This window comes from Dunckerocampus dactyliophorus, chromosome 4, assembly GCF_027744805.1.
Source record: "Dunckerocampus dactyliophorus isolate RoL2022-P2 chromosome 4, RoL_Ddac_1.1, whole genome shotgun sequence".
Classification (NCBI taxonomy): Eukaryota; Metazoa; Chordata; class Actinopteri; order Syngnathiformes; family Syngnathidae; genus Dunckerocampus; species Dunckerocampus dactyliophorus.
This window is the reverse complement of record NC_072822.1, coordinates 31,168,440-31,190,192: the sequence shown is the minus strand read 5'-3', so window position 1 is coordinate 31,190,192 and position 21,753 is coordinate 31,168,440.

Sequence of the window (21,753 nt, the reverse complement as noted above, 5' to 3'; positions counted from 1 at the left end):
GGATGCTAATAGAAAAATATATTGATATTGTAATGAAACATGAGAATGCTTGTACAGACATGTCATACATCTCGTATTGATATTCCTAAAACTCTCTGATGCTGCTTATTGAACAATCAGGCTAGCTGTCACTTGATCAAACAACAATGCCCAGCAATTTATTTCTTAAAACAGCAGAGAGAGTAGTTGAGTCCTTTTCCATATGACAATTTGGGCCGGTATTTCACATACTTCACTTACATGCTTAAACTTACTCACAATTTAATGCCAAGAGAAATGTACACTACATAAATGGTACCAATACCAGACCATAGGGAGATATACTTTCAGAATACATGTTTAAACTGACCCACAATTTAATGCCACGAGAAATATACACTACATAAATAGTACAATTACCAGACCATCAGCTCACCACCAAACCCTCTAAAATGACATCGCCTTACAGGTACTACTCAGAAAATTAGAATATCTTGAAAAGGTTGTTGTATTTCTGCAGTTCAATTTAAAAGGTGAATTGGACATATTATATAAACAAATAATTTGCAAATCAATATATTTCAAGTTTTTATTTCTATGGATTTTGCTGATCAGGTCTTGCAGCTTAAAAAAACTCAAATTCAAAAACTCACAAAATTAGAATATTACATAAAGTCAATGTAAAAAAGGGTTTTAAATACAAAAATGTGAGGCCTCCAAAGCTAAACTCTTGCACCTGTATTTAGTACTTGGTTGAGGCCCCTTTTGCCCAAATAACTGCCTTCATCCGGCGTGGCATGGATGCTATCAGTTTGTGGCATATCTCAGGGATTATGGAAGACCAGCATGCTTCAATTGTGACTTTAGCTGTTCTTTATTGTTTGGTCTCTTCCCGTACAGTTTTCTCTTGACAATGACCCACAGATTTTCTATGGGGTTCAAGTCAGGTGAGTTTGCAGGCCAATCAAACATGGTAATCTCATGGTCGTTGAACCAGGACTTTGTACTTTTAGCAGTGTGAGCAGGTGCCAAGTCTTGCTGGAAGATGAAGTCTGCATCTCCATAAAGCTGTTCTACTGAAGCAAGCATGAAGTGCTCTAAAATGTCCTGGTAGACAGCTGTGGTTATGTTTGACTTCATGAAGCACAGAGGACCAACACCAGCAGCTGACATGGATGCACAAGTCATCACAGACTGGGGAAACCTAACACTGGACTTCATGCATCTTCTATCGTGCTCTTCTCCAGTCTTCCTCCAGACTCTGGGACCTTTGTTGCCAAATGAGGTGCACAACTTGCTCTAATCAGAAAAGAGGACTTTTACCCACTGGGCAACAGACCAGTCCTTCTTTTCTCTTGCCCAGGGAAGGTGCCTCTGGCGTTGATTACTATTGAGGAGAGGTTAGACAACAGGAATTCGACATTTGAAGCCCATGTCCAGCATCCGCCTGCGTGTTGTTTCTCTTGAAGCAACAACTCCAGCATCGGTTCACTCCTTATGAAGTTCCCCCACTTTTGAATGGCCCTTTCCTGACCACCCTCTCCAGCCTGCGGTCATCTCTCCTGCTTGTACACCGTTTTCTACCACATTTCTTCCTTCCACTTGACTGTCCACTTTCAATTCTCACTGACTTTCAAGTCAATGAGAGTTTTCTGCACAACTGTCAGATCAGCAGTCTTCCCCATGTCTGAACTCTTCGGAGCCAACCTAAGACAGACTTTTGAAAGGCTCAAGACCCTTTTGCAGGTGTTTTGGATTACTTGCCTGATTAGAATTTGACTCTTTGAACCTACAAAACTGAAGCTTTTCACAGTATTCTAATTTTCTGAGTTTGTGGGTTTGTGGTTTTAGGAAGATGAAAATCTTAATCAGCAAAGTTACAACAAGGAACTGCTTGAGAAATCTCAATTTGCATGTAACGGCTCAATAAAATTAGTTGGTTTCATCTTTTATGTTAAATTGCCAAAATAAAACAACTTTTACTTGATATTCTAATTTTTTGGGTAGTACCTGTATATAAAACAAAGCGGCCCCTACATATATATATATATATATATATATATACATCATCAATCACTTTTTGACAGTTAGTTTTCATTCATTTTCATTATTTTTTAACGATTAAATTTATATCACGTCATTACATTTTGACTAAAGGTGGGTACCTCATTCTCTGGGGCGGTTGTCAGAGAGTCGCTGGAGAATTTGTTGTATGTGCTGGATGTTAATCGTATCCCTAAGTACGTCGTTTATGAAACACTGAAACACAGCAGGAGCATTGGTGAGACCAAACAGCATAACCAGTTACTCAAAAAGACCTAATGGAGTATTAAATGCTGTTCCACTGGTCCCCTTCCTTGATCCCTACCAGATGATATGCGCTCTGCAAATCTAATTTTGAAAATATTTTCGCAGCGTAAAGTGAGGAGAAAGTGGAATCCATGATGGGTAACGGATAACGGTTCTTAATGGTGATCTCGGTAATCACAGTAATCAATGCACGGATGTAAAGATTTGTCCTTTTTCTCAGCAAAGAAAAATCCTGCTCCCAGTGGAGGGGATGAAGGACGGATGAGATCCGATGCCAAAGATGTTGAAATATACTCCTTGAAGGCTTGTTGTTTGGGACCGAAAACGTTGTTTTAACTGGCTTTGAGCAAGGGAGTCCCGGAAGAAACTTAATCGCACAGCCGTAGGGACAGTGGGGCGGCAGGCTCTGAGCCTTGTCTTTGCTGAAAACCATACGAAGGTCGTGATAAACTTTGGAGACACCCGTACGGTCGATGGGAGGGAGGGATCGGAGGGAGCCTGTTTAACCGAAACCCGGGGAACTGCGGAACGCAAACAGTTACAATCAGTGGCTACCCCAATTGGTGATGTGGTTCTTAGTCCAATCGACCGTCGGATTATGTAGACTAAGACAGGTTAACCCGAGTACCACGGCGCCGATTGTGAGGGTACAATATAGAAGCGGATGGACTCATGGTGATAACCCGAGAGTTGAAGGGATAACGATTTGGTTTGATGAGAAGCCACCGCCAAGAGACGTCCATCAAGGGAATGTACCTCCTTGTGGTCCTGCAACTCAACCTTGGTGATATTATGCTTCTCAACGAAGCTAGAGTCCATGAAACAGTCATCAGCCCCAGAGTCAATTACAGCGGAGACCTGGACCCTACAACCCCCCCACCCCCAGTGATAACCCCTGAAATCTGCAGTCTCTGATTCACTGGTGTGGTAAGTAGTCAGTTCGGGTTACACATCAGCATACTCACAGGTAGTGTGGGTAGGTTTTTCCACTCTGCATGTAGATACGGGTGTTGATAACGGTGAGGTTTCCTTACTCACGTCCGAAGGTGATCCAGGCTGACGAGTCGGATGAAAAGGACACTTGATTAGATTATTTGGCTCCCCGCAGTATAGGCAGAGGGGTAGTCGTCTTCGGGACTTCTCCGTAGACGAAAGCCGTCGACCTCCCAGTTGCATAGGTTCCTCTGTGGTATCGGCAGCAAGCTCGTTGAGAGGAGCCTCCATGATACCATCTTCCAAGACACCTGGTATTGGTGGCGGCCTCCGACGAGGTGTCCTAGCAGCTCCTGCGTGTTCCTTTTCCTCGCGTTACTGGTGCCGTTCCCTCAAACGGTTATACAGAAGATAAGATCGCCCAAAATGGGGTATCGCCAACTTGTCCTTGATCCGGGCGTGTAGGGCCTTGAGGAATATCCCGTGGAGCGCCTCCTCCTCGTAACCACTCTCGGCCGCTAATACTCTAAAGTCGACTGAAAACGCAGCCACAGAGCGTCTGCCTTGCCGAAGGTCCAACAGACGATTACCTGCCATCCTCCCTCTAACAGTGTGGTCAAAAACCTTCTTCGTCTTATTAAAAAAAAAACAATATGACGTGCGAGCAGCCGGCTTGGCTTTGTTCACCATTATAGCCCAGGCTGCCGCCTTGTCAGTTATCAAGCTCATAATAAAGGCTATCTTGGACTGGTCAGAAAAATACATGTTCGGCTGTTGGTCAAAACCTAACGAGCACTGGTGCAGGAACTGTTCAAAAGCAACTGACTCACCCGCAAAACGTGGAGGGTGCGGAATGCTGGGTTTACGGTGAGCTATGCTCGACTGTGCTTGCGCTTGCGGCGGAGTGGCTGTGGTGGCGTCAAGGGGAGGCGCAATGCCCTCAGGCAGTACAGGAGCGAGGGTTCGCTCAAGACGCTGGTCAATAGCGCCTACGTTGGCAGATAAGGCGGCGATGGCCGTCATAACTCCCGGAGGGATTGCTCATGGCTGCCAACTACCTGTAGTTCTCCCTGATGAGTCAGGGCGGACCGGAGATGCTCGTACTCTGCGGAATCCGTACTTGGCCAGATTGTCCTGTTATGATCGGCCGTAGGCCGTAGCTGTGGATCCCAAAATGCAGAGACAGGACTTTCCGTGTAAAAAAAGTTTATTACAAAAAGTGTCTCTAGTACTCTGCACACAACTAAGAAGCCACTCTAATGAGGCACTGATGTAACTAATTGGCTCCTCCCGGTGGCATAGAGGTGCGCTGCAACAAACGGCAGACAGAGCGCACAAAGATCATGACAGGGGCACTGTTATGTCCTAGATTTAGACTTTTCTTATTATTTTACTTATATTATACTTACTATTTTTGGGGCCTTGTGGCATTTGGTTTACACCAACCTTGCTTCTATTTTCAGATCTTTTTGGGGATGGTGATGAGGAAGCGGAGCCAGGAGACGCACCTGCTGACAATTATTTAGGCCTTCTTAAGCCTACCATTTGTTTGTTTCGTTATGGGTTCGCTTTTGTCGCAGGCCTCATGCATTAAACCTTTTGCCAGTTATTTCTAGTGCATGTTGCCTTTTCTAGCTACTGATTTATTTTGTCCCCTGGTGACTTTTCCTCTGCCACCTTTTTTGTGCGTACACAGAAATATTTTTGTTCCTTTTTTGGTGTGGACTATTTCAGGCCTTTTGCCTTGCCTGCATTTGCTATAAGTGTGATTTTTGTCAACTATTTTTACAAACCGTGTGTTTCGCCTTCTGTTTCATTTTTACCTGCTTTTGGAGATAGAGAAACTGGGGTACAGAGAAACAGACTGGCCAGTACAGGAGCTAATAGCACTGGTTTTAGGCTAATGCTATGTTTAATGACACCTTGGTGAGAGAGCACAGCGCTTACACGCGGGGGCACTAAGACCCTACTGAGCAGAAGGCGTTTTTATGATAGAAGGTATGGAAGATAATAGGACGGTACTTATGGACGCAGGCCCAAGATTGCCTCTTGTGATCTTCTTGATTTGTGGTTTGTTTTCTGCAGCGTTATGTCAGCTATGGTATGCTAACTGACAGTGTATGTTGTCAAAGTGTCAAAATCACAGATTAGAAGTTTCGCTGGTGGCCTTGGGTTTGTTTTGCTCATTTGTGAACTGGTTTGTAGTTCAGTTGTAGTATCAAAATAGCAGTTGAAACTAGATTAAAAAATTACTTTTCCGTTGAACACTTTTGACAACTCTGACAAAGCGCTCGTGTCGGATGATGTCATTTCCGTTTGTTTCAGTCTCTTTGTCTTGGTGGATGGAGGTAGAGTGCAGAAGAGTGTAACATTGTGAGGAGCAATGCAAGGTAACGTAGAAATTAAGTAGTAAATTGCAAAATATTGTCATATTTGTTCAATGTACTTTTCTTAAAAGTAATGCAAAAATCCTATCTCATAGAACCAATCTCGTGTTATTGTCTCGTCTCATGATAGCCTTAATATTTACCTTATATATTTATGTACATTATATATGTATATCAGGGGTGCACACACTTTTAAAGTATGCAAGTTATAAGTCGCCATGGTCTGTTTCTATAAAACATCCATCCATCCATCTTCTATGCCGCTTATCCTCACCAGGGTTGCAGGAACTATAAATTATTTTACATACATATAAAATCTAACCAGTGAACTTGGAAATTACTATACTAAACACTAATTAGTATTTCACATTCACACTTTCAAAGTTCACAGGTAATTACAGGTAATTCACAATTCAATGTGGCAATATAGATAATTACACATTACTCAATAGTTGTGTCCATAACCAGAGTATGTAAGTTAAAATAACTACGCTGCATTCATTACACACACAGTTCATGGATTACGTCAAGTTAGCATTTGCTATCAAACATTACAAATATACAAGAAATGAAAATGATTGTGCAAAAGACAATGCGGCCGAAGTCAAGGCAACATATTCAAAATCTTTCAGCAATGGGCACTTTTTCCAATTCATCATGAAATAATAGTTTAAGAAAGGGAAAGTGTAGAAAACACGCATTTATATAGTGAAGTTCACAGGACGCAAAGCAAAGCCATCATAACTTGCTGCTACAAGTGAACGGATAACTTCTGTTATATAGGCATCTTACCACTCTTATGTGTAATCAGAATAATAAAGATGAAATTTGCATTATATCCATCTGTTCTCCACTTTTTTTGCTGTGGAGGCACAAGAGCGAATTAAGAGGGGGCATGTCGGCAGATTAACCTAAAATGCATGGTTTTGGACTGTGGGAGAAAACATGCAACTCCACACAGAAATGACCAACAGCGATTGGAACCCAGGTCTTCCCGATCTCCTGTGACTGTGTGGCCAACATGCCAACCACCAGACCACCGTGTGGCTCAAATTCACTTATCACAGTTGGATCTGGAACCCATTTGTACGTGACCTACTATCTGGCTACTTCCTGTTTGAGGAGTTAAACGCACTGCACCTGCAACCTTTAAACCTTATGTTTTGCATTCACTCTAGGAGGAATTACCACCAAAACTACTGAAGTTCTCAACCTTTTCCAGTCACAACAAACGTAGACACGACAGCAAGAGCCAGATGCTCAGTATCAGCCATGGAGTGTGAGGTCGCTCTAGAGATGAAGAGTGACACCTTTTATCAAGATTTTTATGAAAGCGGTAAACTATATTAAATGTTGCTTAACTACAGTAAAAAACTTGCGCTTGTTAGGTAATAATGGCTATGTAACTAGTAACATACAAGGACGTGAAGGGCCCCAATGATTGGTTTCAAGTTGTGCTGAGGCAAGCACTGGAGACTACTCGTGCCAACTTAACTATTGATCCCAAAGGAAATTCCAACATCCAATAGCACATATTAAAATAACATGTGAAACACTATGAAAAACAAGATCATATGGGTGTCACAACATGAAATGTCTCGCAGGAACAGGGCTAATCAGACTGAACCATGCCATTGCTACTGTGATAGTACGCATAATTTGGAAGTGACAGGGGGCCAGGCAGGATTGGAAGCGCACATTGAGTGTTTTACACACACTAGAAACCTTGCAATCCAACCTGCACTCTGCATTTACAACGTCACTCGACTATTAGTAGTCTTGTTTGTACATTGTACATTCCTTTAAGTTTTCATTGTAGTTTTCTAATGTTTTATCTCATCCTTGTGAAGCCAATATCGTGTATTGTGACACCCCACCTTAAATAAGTCAACAGTATAATAACCAATATACAACTATTTCAAGGGACTGTTTGCAACTGTTTGCAAGGTTAACCAAGAAATCTAAAACATCACCAGCGCCTAGCATGTTAGCATAGTGCTTTCAAAGAAATAAAAAAAGGCACAGATCGACTGAATTTGGAATCATTGTGTGATTGTGATAGGCCATGCATTCAATGATAGTTAACATTTGCAGCTAAAAGTAGCAATTTAACACTAGAACTACCAGCCTCAACCTTCCCACCCTAAAAATACCAAAATGGCCCTGTGCATTTGGATTAACAAGTTGATAGTCCTCACCAGTCAGTTTTCATATGTAAATGCTGTCGTTACCTGTGGAGTGTGGCGGAATGTGGCTCAAACTGAGGGGGAAGGTGTGGCTACTGTGGAATGCTTTCAAAGACTTGTGTTTCAGTTCAAGACAAAGTAAAATTTTCAGAAGAGAAAGCTTTGTTGGAATGTAAAGTATCTTTTTGCATGAGAGTTGGAAGGGTTTGGACATTTTATTAGTGCGTGTGGTTTTACAATTTTACTGTTTGAAAAATAAAATATTTCTACGTTTTTTGTAATTTCTTTGTGTAAATTTGTCATTTTAGCCCTTTGCATTTTTTTGTATTTCTTTTTTTGTATTTTGTAAATTTTGCTGTAATTTTGCAGTAAGAGGTTGACACATGTTTTCCATTTCTTCCTGTCATTTATGATGCACAGGATTCAAACAAGAGTTATCAGCTTTGAAATCACAACACGCAAATGCACCCTATACTGCAAATACAGCCTCTGTCCTCTATACTGCAGTCATGGCACTTCCAAACCACCTCCTTCCTGCACCTGCCACAAGTCGACGTCTCTCCTTCACGCCCTAACCCTAACCCTAATGCACAGTGTATTCCTGCACCATCTGGTCCATCACATCGACTCCACATTTCATGGCTTTGTAGTAGGTCACTGTATTTGGTTTCTTGCCAAATTTTGCAAATTTTACTTTGTCTTGAACTGAAACACAAGTCTTTGAAAGCATTCCACATTTGCCACACCTTCCCTCTCAGTTTGACCCACATTCCACAGATAACGACAGCATTTACATATGAAAACTGACTGGTGAGGACTATCAACTTGTTAATCCAAATGCACTCTGGTATTTCTAGGGCGGCGGGCCAAATTGACCCCTTTTTGGTAGTTCCAGTGTTAACATAGTGCACGTCTGTTATGTCGGGCGGGGCTTACGTGGTCAAGGTGTAATGTGTGCAACACCTTGCAAAGTTAGCGCCCTCAAGGCAGCCGACTAACGATTGCCAACAGTCCCTTTCGGAGTTAGATGTAAAAAGTATACACAAAAACAAGAGTTCACTTAATGATTGGCATCAGTCTATACACCTTCAGAAACCCTAACGTGTGCACAACTGGATCAGTTCAACCGACATCATGCAGTTACACACAACAAACTTCACATTTCATGCAAATTAACCCACAAAACATACACGTATCCATCCAATATCGATACCAGGGTCTAAGGTAAATGAAAAGGATGACAATTTTTGATATAAGTCATTCATGACGGATACATGCCAAGTATTTAGTTGATCATAATATCAAAGTGATCTAACAATATCATAAAACTAACACCACAGCAGTTTTCGGTGTTCTTTGTAAAAATCATACTTGTGTTTTTGGATCCAACATATATATATATTCTTAAGGTTTGTGGTGTTGGTGCATAGAAAATGTTTCTCTTAGGTCAGGGGTGTCCAAACTATAAGCACTTATATTTTAAAAAAGAAATGCATTTCATCTTTGTCATATAGGTGAAAAAGCCTAATATCACCTTCAGTCTTGCTTTTTTTTGGAATTTTCCAAATTACTTTCTCAATTTTTGTGATTTTTCTCCTCACATTTTATTGCCATAGTTTTCCCCCAACTTAATTTCCCCAAAGTTACATTAAAATTCAACTCAAAGCTAGTAAAATGACATTTAACATAGTTAACTTTTTTCCCCTTACAATGCGATTCTTTTTGTCAATATTGACTTTAATCTCATAAAATTATTTTTTTTTCCCATTTCTGCTGTATTTTGTCATTCAACTTTTTCAACTTTCTTCTTGTCAATGTTTCTCATATTTTTAAGATCTTTTCCCCCAATATAATGTTTCCCAAATTATATCAGAAAATTTCAACTCGATGCTATTAAAATGACATTGTTGTAATATTGCGACTTTTTTCTTGTTGGAATGCAATATCTTGATATTTTCACTTTATTCTCATGAAATTCGCTGTTTTTTACATTTCTGCGGTTTGTTTTTTGTCTTTATTCCCACGATTCAACTTTATAATTTACATTACAATGACATTTATTTTTCTCAAAAAAAAAAAATACTGGTGATTTTTCCATGTTTTGTTGTTTTCTTGTTTTAGGTTGTATTTATCCTGTTGTTGAATACAAATGTGGTCCATTGTTGGGTTGCAGCTTGTTATTTGCTTTCATATAAGCTGCTGGAAAATGAAGATGTAGAATTTCATACCTGTGATTCAATGGTAATACAGAGTATGTTGGTTCAAAATATGTTTTTATGCAAAAATTGTTTCTAATTGACTCATTTTCTGTGTGATTGTTTTTGTTAGCTCCAGAACTGAATGCTGTCTGCAAATAGGAGTAGCCTTCGTTTGTAAATTGGTGTTTTAGTCTTACAGATTGTTTAGGATAATGTGCACACTGATGATGATTATGATTCATTAAAGCAACTGAATTGAACGCAGAGTGATGATCTTTGAAGGAGCAGCCTGATCACACAGCGAGACCATCCCCATCACTTCTGACAAATAAATGGTTGTATTGCCTCACAGTTCATATCATTGAGTCCGCTATCTGTGAAGGAATCAGGTAAAAAAAAGTTACAAGATGAGGGCTGTTAGAATGTTCATAAATCATGCATGCATTTCTGCAATCTTACCACGATACGCTGTCTCCACACAGTATTGATGACCACCTGAGTTATTGGGCTGGTATTGTTGCCAATGAGCATCCTCTGCAGACTTCTCTTCATACATCTTCACTTCAAAGGTGGAACCATCTATCCATTTCCACTCACTATTCTGAAAAATCAAAGGATTAGTTCAGCCTATGAAATTGGCATCCTACAGAGCAATGCTCTGACCTTTTTTTCTTGTGAGAGCTACTTTTACAACATAAAAATGGCAGAGCTACTCATCTTCATAGATGATTTCAAACCAAACTAACTTGTTTTAATACAACATTAATGTACATGTTGGTAAACACAACCTATATTTTGTATTTTAAAAAAAGGCATTCTTAATCTTAATGAATTTGTGATGATTAAATCGCCCACCTCATCATCATCTCTGTAGCCCCCAACCCAAATATTACTTTGTCCATTAGCAAATTTTTTGAAAAAGTCAAACATGGTTTGGTTGTGGCCTGAGGCCAAGTGTCCGCCTTTGGCTACGCAGTACTCCTGAAAAAGCAATAGAGATATACAGAAATGAGTGTTAAAGGGCCAAATATTTTGGCATTGTTTAAGAAATTGCCATTTTTTGTCATAATGGAAAAATGAGCAAGGATATTGCAAAGGACATTTGAAGGATTAAGGATTGGCATACCTCAGAATCTTTCCAGTTCTTCTTGTCGCTAACCGACAGGAAACACCTTCCGCCATGTTTCTGCCATGGCGGAGGGCAAAAGCCTGTGAGAATAAAAGGTTTATTCAGAAAAAGCACAAAACAAGGCAGCATTATGTGAACTGTAACAAATTGATTGGCATGCAAACCTGTGTTGAACAGAAGAGCCTGTGAATGTAAAACAAAGAATTATTATTCAACTTAAGCTCCTCTTTTGCTTTTTTTCCAGTCTGGGCACCAATACTGTCAGTAATAGCAGAGATATGTGGAAGGGGCAGTATTTAATTAAAAAGTAATTAAGCTCTGCTTCTTTCTTCTCCCTTTCAGACATGCTCAATTGCTCTATTTCAACTTTCTTCTCGTAAATTTGCTTCTTGTAATTTTTTACTTTTTTTCCCTCATATTTTAACTTCATTCTCATAACATAACTTCCAACAATTATAATTTATTCATTGTTTTGAATCTCTATACATATTTAGAGTGCTAATATTAGCATGCTAGCAATGCTAATATGCCAATGGTAGCATGCTAACACCTAGTATTATAGTGGTCTAAGTGTGTAGCTATGAAAATGGATCAAAATGTTACTATGCTAATGTTTGTTAGCATTCTAACACGCAGTATAACAGTGCTGAGTGTATATTTCTAGCTGTGAAAATGGTTAAAAATACCAGCGTGCTAGCAATGTTAACGTGCTAACACCAAGCAAGATAGTGCTAAATGTTTATATATGTGTCTACCCATGAAAATAACTATAAATGCTTATATGCTAACACCTAGCATGATAGCGGAATGTACCGGGAACGCAAAATGTTCCCAACAAGTTGAGAAGTTTTACTTTGGAAAGGTCTGAATCGGTTCAGAAATGTGGAAGTAGTCAGATCTCTTAAGATCAAAGGCATTTTTCAGGACGAAAAATGTAAACATCAAGAAAAGTGTGAATTATTGGAAAGTGGAAAATGGCATAAATGTCCTAAATAGTTGAATGCTTTGATGTTAGAACGATCTGAATTGGTCTGAAATGTGTCAGCAGTAACAAGTCATTCATTTTAGGGAAAAAAAGTTAAACTTTTTTTTTGGTCAACTGAAACAAAAAACATGCTTGTTCTTGGAGGCAAAAATAAATATCTATTTTTTAATATTGCAACTTTATGTTACTAAAATGACGTTATTTTTTCTCATGATTACATCATTCTTATAAAATTGCATTTGTTAGATTACAGCATTTTTCTCGTTATGTGCCGCTGACCACAAATGGCCTCCAGGCCGCACTTTGGACACGGTTGTATCAATAAATTGTTTGATCTTGCATATGAATATGCATTGTTTGGAATTCTACAAGATGAGTTTCTATATTTGTTGACTTTAAGAAAAGGCTGTGTGTGTTCTCTAGCCAGCTTTAACTGCCCTTTTTGTAACACAATGATTTAAGTGTGCTTTAGGAGTTATTAGGGAATAGACTTTTGTGTTAGACGATTCAATTTGCATCGAGATATACGGATTAAGATACGATTCAAAATGTATTTTAAAAACAGAAGGATTCTATACGATTCGATACAGTATACAAACGATACAATTAGATAAGATTCAACGGTTACATTTGTTGATGTAGACATTAATCTTACAGTATGCAATAAAGAAGCCAATTGTAGAAAAGTGGCATTCTTATAGTATTTTTAATGTGTAAAAGAGCACATCATATCCCCAAGCATGCTGTAAGGCAGGAGTCCCCACCAACTCGGCCGCGGGAAACTGTCAGGCGCAATAATTAAAAAACCCAAAAAGTAAAAGCTGTTGAACACACCATCTAACTTTGTCCCAAGCTCCAAATATCGCACATCATTGCATATCTAATTTATTATTTTATTCTGAAAATATACAAAATTCTACTATGTGTACATGTGTTTTTACCTCAACATCCTCAGCCATCTTCTCCACACTGTCTTTCAGCGCCTGGAAGGCAGCAATGTTAATGTCTGTGGGCGCCTGGAAGGCGGCAGCGTTATTGTCTGTCAGCGCCTGCAAGGCGGCAGCGTTATTGTCTGTCAGCGCCTGGAAGAGGACAATGTTATGGGTAATACTCCAGTACTTCCTGCTCATGTATGCAAATAAAGTATCCATTTGTGTTTTTACCTCGATGTTCCCTGGTTCTGCACCGTCCAGGTTGTTCATAGGTTCTGACAGGTTAGGCGGTGCCGATGCGATGAAGATGAAGATGAAGATGAGTCCAATGATCAAGATCAAGATCAAGAGGATGACGGCCACCAGGAGGATAATGGCCTTGGTAGTCTTCTTGCCCGTTTTGTCTACCTTGCTCAGCATGTTGCAAGTTCTTGTGTGATGGAGTCTGCCTGTACTTGGAAGATGGAAGAGGATGCTTGATCAACTCTACTAGCTTTTATTTTCTGTTTATTTACAGGAGCCTGTCAGGTTAAATTGTTGGAACATTTGTTAATTAAAAATTCCTTTATTCTTCAATCCAGTACATGAGTAGTCAATTTTTATATTTACAATTTAAACACAGATTGCCATTTACTATGCATTTCCCCTTTTTTGCACCTTCCAGGTCGAGGACGTGGCTCGGCGAAGCACCTGCATTAATCGCATCGCTGTACCGGAACGTCATGAAGAGAGAACTGAGCCGGAAGGCAAAGCTCTTAATTTACCCATCGGTCTATGTTCCGAAAGAGCAAGATCGTGGATACAAGCTGTTAGAAAGCCCATAATTTACCATGTTTTGTGTTGTTTATGCTTCACTGGTAATGTATAGATTTGGGCGTTGTTTTGTCCCACTGTGTTCGGCCGTCAGTGAACGCACCGCAGTAGTGTGACGTTGCATCAGTTAAAACGTCTTTTTTATGACTTCTCCGACGCTGTACAGGCAGATGTACCTTTCCTCTCTTTCCTTGCGCCTCATCCTTGTTTTCCCAAGTTAATGCTGTGCGTGAATGCATAAAGAGGACAACTTGCCGTGTTCTTTGACTTGAACACACATCTATACCTTTGACCGCTCCAAACCAGTGCATCCTTGGAGACATCTCAACACCCTGAGAACCCTCTCCGTTTCATGGTCCTTCGAGCCGGATGGAGTATAAACAAGGTATGGAACCTCCAACTGACCAAACTGAATCTGCACCCCACCGCGTTTCACAAAGAGAGCGACACCCCCCAGCTTACCTGACCGATTATGTGGTTGCAACACTCCCCTCAGCGGGACAAACCCACACCACACAATTGGCTCCCTCCTCTCCGCGGTCACGAAGTGGGAGAACGTGCTCCTCCCAAAAAAGCACCAAATCCAGATCCACATGGTCCATTCGCTCATCCCGAGGAAGATTTCCCTCTAATGTTTTTACAGATCTGGAAACAGCACAACTTGAAGAAAGGGTGAAGCAGATGGAGCTTCAGGAGCTACAACAGCACCTTGAGGAGGACCAACAAGTAGAATATGAATGCCAGAGACTTCAAACTCAAGCCAGGGAGGCCCAACAGCGGCAAGAGGAAGCCATTAGGACACAAGAGGCAATAACCAGACAAATGGAAAGGCGGCGACAGCTGAAGAAGCGTGTTAACGAACTGGAGATCGCTAAAATGGTCACTTCTCTTCTTAAAGAGAAAGCACAGGAATCAGATGGTGCTAGAGCCTCTCCACACCCATCAGATGTTAGTAATGCAAGCCACCCTTTAGCTCAACCTCCAGTGTTTCCAACCCCATCTCCAGTGCTATACACAGGTCAGCCTGCAGTGTCTCTGACGCCGCTTCTAACACTACAAGAAGCCCCCCCTGGAGCGCTAAATTCAGCTGTACCTCCAGTTACTATGGCCCCTACTACAGTGCTACACACGGCTCCGCCCCAAGTGTCCTTAGCTCCACCTCCAGCGCTACACGTCACCCCGCCTCCAGCGCTACACGCCGCTCAGCCTCCAACGACGCAGACTCCACTTCCAGTAATATATGGAGTTCAGCCTTCAGTGTCCCAGACTTTGAATGCAACACCTGCACCTCCTTTACGCCATCAATCAGGGCCTCCACTGCTACTGTCACCACTCTCATCTGTATCCCTGCCCCCTAGTTTGGCACCTGGGAACCAATGCACATCCGATGCAGACTGCACTTACCCTGATCAAGTGGCATCGTATCACACTCCAGCCCTGCCTCTACCAAACCCCCAGCAAACACAGGCAGCTGATATGTATCCCGTTTTCCCAGCAACCTACGGCATTCCCAAGCCAATGATTCCTATCTTTGAGAGCGGTAAGGAAAGTGACTTTGCTCTTTTAAAGATGGCCCTTGACAACCTGTTAAACAATCATCTGCACCTGAACGAGCAGTATAAGTATCAAGTGCTTCTTGGACATTTGAAACTCCAGAGTGCGCTCCAGTTAGCCAAGGCCTATATGCATGACCAGAGACCATACACCATGGCCATGCAAGCATTACAGGACAAGTATGGTCAACCACGCCAGCTAGTCCAAAGTGAACTGGGAGCCATCCTGAACGCCCCAGCCATCAAGTTCGGTGACTCTGAGGCATTTGACACCTTTGCCTTGTCAATCCAATCGCTAGTAGGAATGCTTAGGACTCTGGAGGGACAGAATGGCTATGAGCTGAGATGCGGCTCTCATGTGGACCGACTCTTGAGTAAGATGCCGCCAAGTTACCGCGATGGCTTTGTCGAACACTGCCTGAACCAGGGTATCCTTCGCACAGGCACCGATCAAACCTATACTTTGTCCGATCTGAGTTCCTGGTTACAGATAAAATCCCAAGCTAAACGCATAGCAGGGAGAGCTGCTTCACTCTATAACTATGAAGTTCCAAAGACAATCAAGAAAGACCCACGCTCTTTCAACAAACCAAAGGAGAAATCAACTACATTCTTCCTCACTGCGAACGATGACCTAAGCTCTAAAGAACAGTCAGCTCAACCGAGGTCCACGTCCAAACCCAAACCATACTGTCCCCACTGCAACAATAAAGAGCATTTCCTGAACGCGTGCACTGAGTTCAAGAAACTAAACACGGACCAGATGGCGAAGTGGCTAACTGACGAACAGCGGTGTTGGAAGTGTGGACGACTTCACAAGCCAGAAGTCTGCACCCTCAAGCGACCGTGCAATACCTGCAAGGATCGACATCTGACGGTACTGCATGATGCAGTCCAACGAATGCAGAAGAGTGTGCTCATGGTGGCCGCTCCTACTACAAAGGTGTACTTGGATCAACCCAACAGATCCCCCAAAGTTATGCTGAAGGTTGTGAAAGTTCTACTTCATAATGAAGACAGAGTACTGGAGACTTATGCAGTACTTGATGATGGTTCAAAACGAAGTCTTCTCTTGCCACATGCTGTGCAACGCCTGCGCCTCACCTCAGAGCCTGAGACACTCACCCTCCGAACTGTCCACCAAAGGATAACACAGCTTCATGGTGCTTCTGTTTCCTTTCATGTGTCCTCCCTGTCCAAACCCCAGGAGAAGTATCTTATACGTCAGGCATTCACTTCTGACAACCTCGGCCTCTCAGAACACTCCTATCCAGTGACTACACTCCAAAGGAAATATAAACACCTCCGCAACTTACCTTTGCCTCCCGTTGACCAAGCTCAACCCCTGCTGCTTATCGGCTCAGATGTGGCTCATCTCTTGACTCCCATAGAACCGGTGCACTCAGGTCCATCAGGGGGACCCATTGCAGTCCACACTAAGCTTGGCTGGTCACTTCAAGGCCCCACCAGTATTGACCACGTACCTGCATCAGAGCAACAGTGCCTGTTGACAGTAACCGACTCACCGACCTGTGAGCTCTTCAAGAACGTTGAGCGTCTTTGGCAGATTGACACGCTGCCTTATGCTAACGAGAAACAAGTAACTCGGTCTAAGCAAGATCAGCAAGCCTTAGACCTACTGCAAACCTCCACAATCAGGATCACTATTGACAAGGTGGAAAGATACGCCACACCGTTGCTCCGCCGAGACAACTCCACTATCCTTCACGCCCCCAAAGAAGCAGTATTGCCAAGCCTTTGAAGCACAGAGAGGAGACTCGCCAAAGATTCGCAACGTGCCCAGGTATACTGCCAGGAGATCCAGAAATTAGAAAGGATGGGCTATGTAGCAGTGGTGCCACCCGAAACAGTTACCTCAACCCCAGAATCCTGGTTTATACCTCACCACATGGTGCAGCACAACAACAAAGACAGGATTGTCTTTAACTGCTCCTTTAAATATGAAGGGAAGTCCCTCAATGATCATCTCCTTCCCGGACCTGCCCTAGGCCCATCACTCCTAGGAGTCCTTATCCGTTTTCGGCAGTATTCAGTAGCAGTCAGCGGCGACATTAAAGGTATGTTCCACCAAATACGCCTTTTACCTGCCGATAAACCAATTCTGCGCTTCCTCTGGCGGGACATGAAGAGAGATGAGAAGCCAAAAATCTACGAATGGCAAGTTTTGCCTTTCGGTTCTACATGTATCCCTTGCTGTGCCATCTACGCCCTTCAGCGACATGTCCAAGACACAAGTAAGTCCAACCGTAGTCTCATTGATTGTGTTGAACAGTCATTCTATGTGGATAATTGTCTCAGTAGCACTCATTCAAAGGAGGAAGCCAAGAATCTTGTTGATAGTCTGCGCGAGATACTCCAACTTGGCGGCTTCGAGATACGCCAGTGGGCTAGCAACATCCCAGCGGTCATTGAACACCTACCTTGCGACTCCAGATCCGAGAGCAGTGAGTTATGGCTTTCCCAATCCAGCACAGATCTTCAGGAGCCAACTCTTGGGTTGCACTGGGATTGCCTCCTGACTCCCTAAAGTATAAACTTAGACCTGTGGACAGAACTGAACCTACGTTGAGGAACGTCTACAAGGTACTTGCATGTCAATATGATCCACTAGGCTATATTGTACCATTCACCACGAGGGCCAAGATCTTAGTTCAAGATCTTTGGAAGGAACAAATAGGCTGGGATGACCCAATCCAGCCACAGAGCCTTCGCGATCGATGGTTAGCCTGGGAACAAGAGATTCCTGACCTTATAAAGATTGAACTTCCCAGATGCTACGCACCACCATGCGTGGATTCTTCCACGTCAAACAACGACCTTCATATTTTCTGTGACGCTTCTGAGAGAGCCTACGGGTCTGTTGCTTATCTACACACAGAAGACCTCCATAAAGGAGTCCATGTTTCCTTCGTTCTGGCTAGATCCCGTGTGTCGCCAAAGAAGCAACTATCCATGCCACGGTTAGAGCTAAGTGCTGCACTCACTGGTGCTCAACTAGTCCGTGTCCTTCAAACCGAGCTCACCATACCCATCGAAAAGGTCATCCTCTGGTCAGACTCCACCACTGTTCTCCACTGGATCAGGTCAGAATCTTGCCACTACAAGGTCTTTGTGGGAACACGTGTGGCTGAGATCCAGAATCTTACCGACGTGAGCAACTTGAGGTATGTGGATGGTGCAAACAACCCAGCCGATGACATCACTCGGGGCAAGACCTTGAAGGAGCTCGCCAGACCACACCGTTGGCACCAAGGCCCTGACTTCCTGCGCCACACTGAGGACCGTTGGCCAACCAGTCCGACAGCCTGTCCGGAGTCACATGATGTTGAGCTGAGGAAAGCTTCATTCTGTGGAAATGTGACAGTTAGTACTTGCCCACAACTACCTGATGTTAGCCTGTTCTCCACATGGAAGGACATAATACAGGCTACAGTGCAATCCCTTCATGGGGCGGCTGATTCGAACTCTTGCCCAACCAGTAAGGCAGCTGACTACATCAGAGCTGAGAATCTCCTCCTTAAACAGGCCCAGTCAGAGTCATTCTCGGAAGAGATCAAAGCACTCAAAGCAGACCGACAGTTAGTAACCAGCAGTCATTTGAATTCCCTATCTCCTGAGTATGATAAAGATACCGGACTTCTCAGAGTCGGGGGGAGGCTGCGGAGAGCTGAGCAGTTACAACTGGACACCATTCACCCGATCGTGTTAGACCCAAAGCATCCTCTGACTAAGCTTATCATACAGGATTTTGATAAGACCCTTCTTCATCCTGGACCAGAGAGAGTACTGGCTGAACTGCGCCGCCGTTTTTGGATTTTACGAGGGAGAGAAGCAGTGAAACGATATCAGAGCCAATGGATGCAATGTCAGATGTGGCGTGCCAAGCCGTCTGTCCCCAAAATGGCTCGTCTGCGTCTGTATAAGCCACCCTTTTATTCTACTGGTGTCGACTGTTTTGGCCCCTTCTCAGTGAAGATTGGACGCCGGACAGAGAAGCGTTGGGGCATAGTCTTCAAATGCCTGACAACCCGCTGCGTGCATTTAGACCTCTTGGAAAGCCTTGACGCTGACGCTTTCTTGATGTCTCTACGGCGTTTCATTTCTAGAAGAGGTAAACCCTTCGAGCTCCTGTCCGACAATGGAACTAATTTTGTTGGAGGAGTTCGAGAGCTACATGAGGCTTTTGAGGTCATGGCTCCTCATTTGAAGGAACATTTGGCGGAACAACAGATTGAGTTCCGTTTCAACCCTCCAAGCGCTCCTCACTTTGGTGTAGCTTGGAAAAGAGAAGTGAGAGCTGTGAAGACTGCTCTTAAGGTTGTTCTGAAGGACCAGATAGTACCTGAAACTGTGCTGCGGACAGTCTTGGTAGAAGTGGAGGGCATCCTCAATGCAAAGCCCCTCGGATATGTCTCATCAGACGTAGCTGATCCGGATCCCATCACTCCTAACATTCTATTGATGGGACGTTATGATGCCTCACTACCTCAAGCCGTTTATGACACAAGGAACATTCTTGGGAGTCGTCGATGGAGACATAGCCAAGTTCTCGTTGATCACTTCTGATCCAGATTCATCAGCCAATACTTGCCCAGTCTACAAGAGAGACGGAAGTGGCAGAAAGATGGGAAGTACATCTCACCCAACCAAGTGGTGCTCATTGTGGATCCTCAGCTCCCGTGAGCTTCATGGCCTGTTGGGAAGGTGACATCTACTTACCCTGGAGCTGATGGCCGAATCCGGACAGCTGCTGTTAAGGTCAAAGATCGGACCTATATTCGACCAGGAGCACGCATGGTCCAGCTTCCCAAGATTGAAGAAGAAGAAAGGGACACACCCTCTTGAATAGACTTTCTACCTTGGATTCGACTGTCTATGCAGACAAGTCGGGGGCGGCTGTGTTAGAAAGCCCATAATTTACCATGTTTTGTGTTGTTTATGCTTCACTGGTAATGTATAGATTTGGGCGTTGTTTTGTCCCACTGTGTTCGGCCGTCAGTGAACGCACCGCAGTAGTGTGATGTTGCATCAGTTAAAACGTCTTTTTTATGACTTCTCTGACGCTGTACAGGCAGATGTACCTTTCCTCTCCTTCCTTGCGCCTCATCCTTGTTTTCCCAAGTTAATGCTGTGCGTGAATGCATAAAGAGGACAACTTGCCGTGTTCTTTGACTTGAACACACATCTATACCTTTGACCGCTCCAAACCAGTGCATCCTTGGAGACATCTCAACACCCTGAGAACCCTCTCCGTTTCACAAGCGGCCAAAATGAGTTGGCAGTGCAGTTTTTTTCTTGAAATACACGTAACATCTTAGCATATTACAAAGAGTCAAAGTGGCAAAGATATATCCTTGCATTTTTCAGTTTGTGGCCCTCGCTGGAAAAGGTTTGGACACCCCTGCTTTTGAAACAATATTTAACATTTAGAAACAATAATGCTTACTTACCAGTTGGCTTTCAGGTCTTGTATGGTTTACAATCACTTGTGCAGGGTCTTCAATAAGTGCAGCCTGCCACGATACCTCCTTTACATGTGAAATGAGTAACCAACATGTCATCAAGGTCATAAAAACTATGTGTCGTCATGTGTCATCATTGTCATATAGCTTTGGCAACCATCATTTCATGACATTAATAAAGAATTTTACTTCTATGACATCGTAGATGACATCTTTATATCAAACATCAGGAACATGTCAACAAAGTGATAACAGAAGTGTAAACAAAGTAAAGAGTAAAATGTAAAAAGACCCAAAGCATCCCCCATTTAAGTTGTGTTAGAGACCCCTGTTGTTGAAATTATTTTAAATTACAAAAAAATATATCCATCATACTGCCCATGTTCCCAAAGTGGGGTACAAATTGCCTTATAACAGGGGTCTCCAAAGTGTGGCCTGCGGCACATTCCAAAAATATAATTTCACGAGAAAAACAAACAGCAAAAATGAACAAATCAGTAGTAATTCTACAAGTAATAAAATCCAAATATCAATAGGAAAAAGTTGTAGTCTAACTCCAAAAAGTCATTTACATGTTTAAGGGCCAAATTTAAAAAAATGGAGATAAACATCAATTTACAATTTATCGATCAGTTTCCGTATTACCCCGATTTTCTAAAATTATTGAGAAGCTATTTTATAACAGGTTGGACAAATTTATTAAAAACAAATTACTAGCAGGTAGTCAATACGGATACAAAGCTATCATTTCAACTTCTATGGCACTGATCGAAATCACGGAGGAAATTACTAATGCTCTAGACCACAGAAGATTTGCAGTGCCAGTATTTATGGATCTTACAAAAGCCTTCGTTACAATTAATCA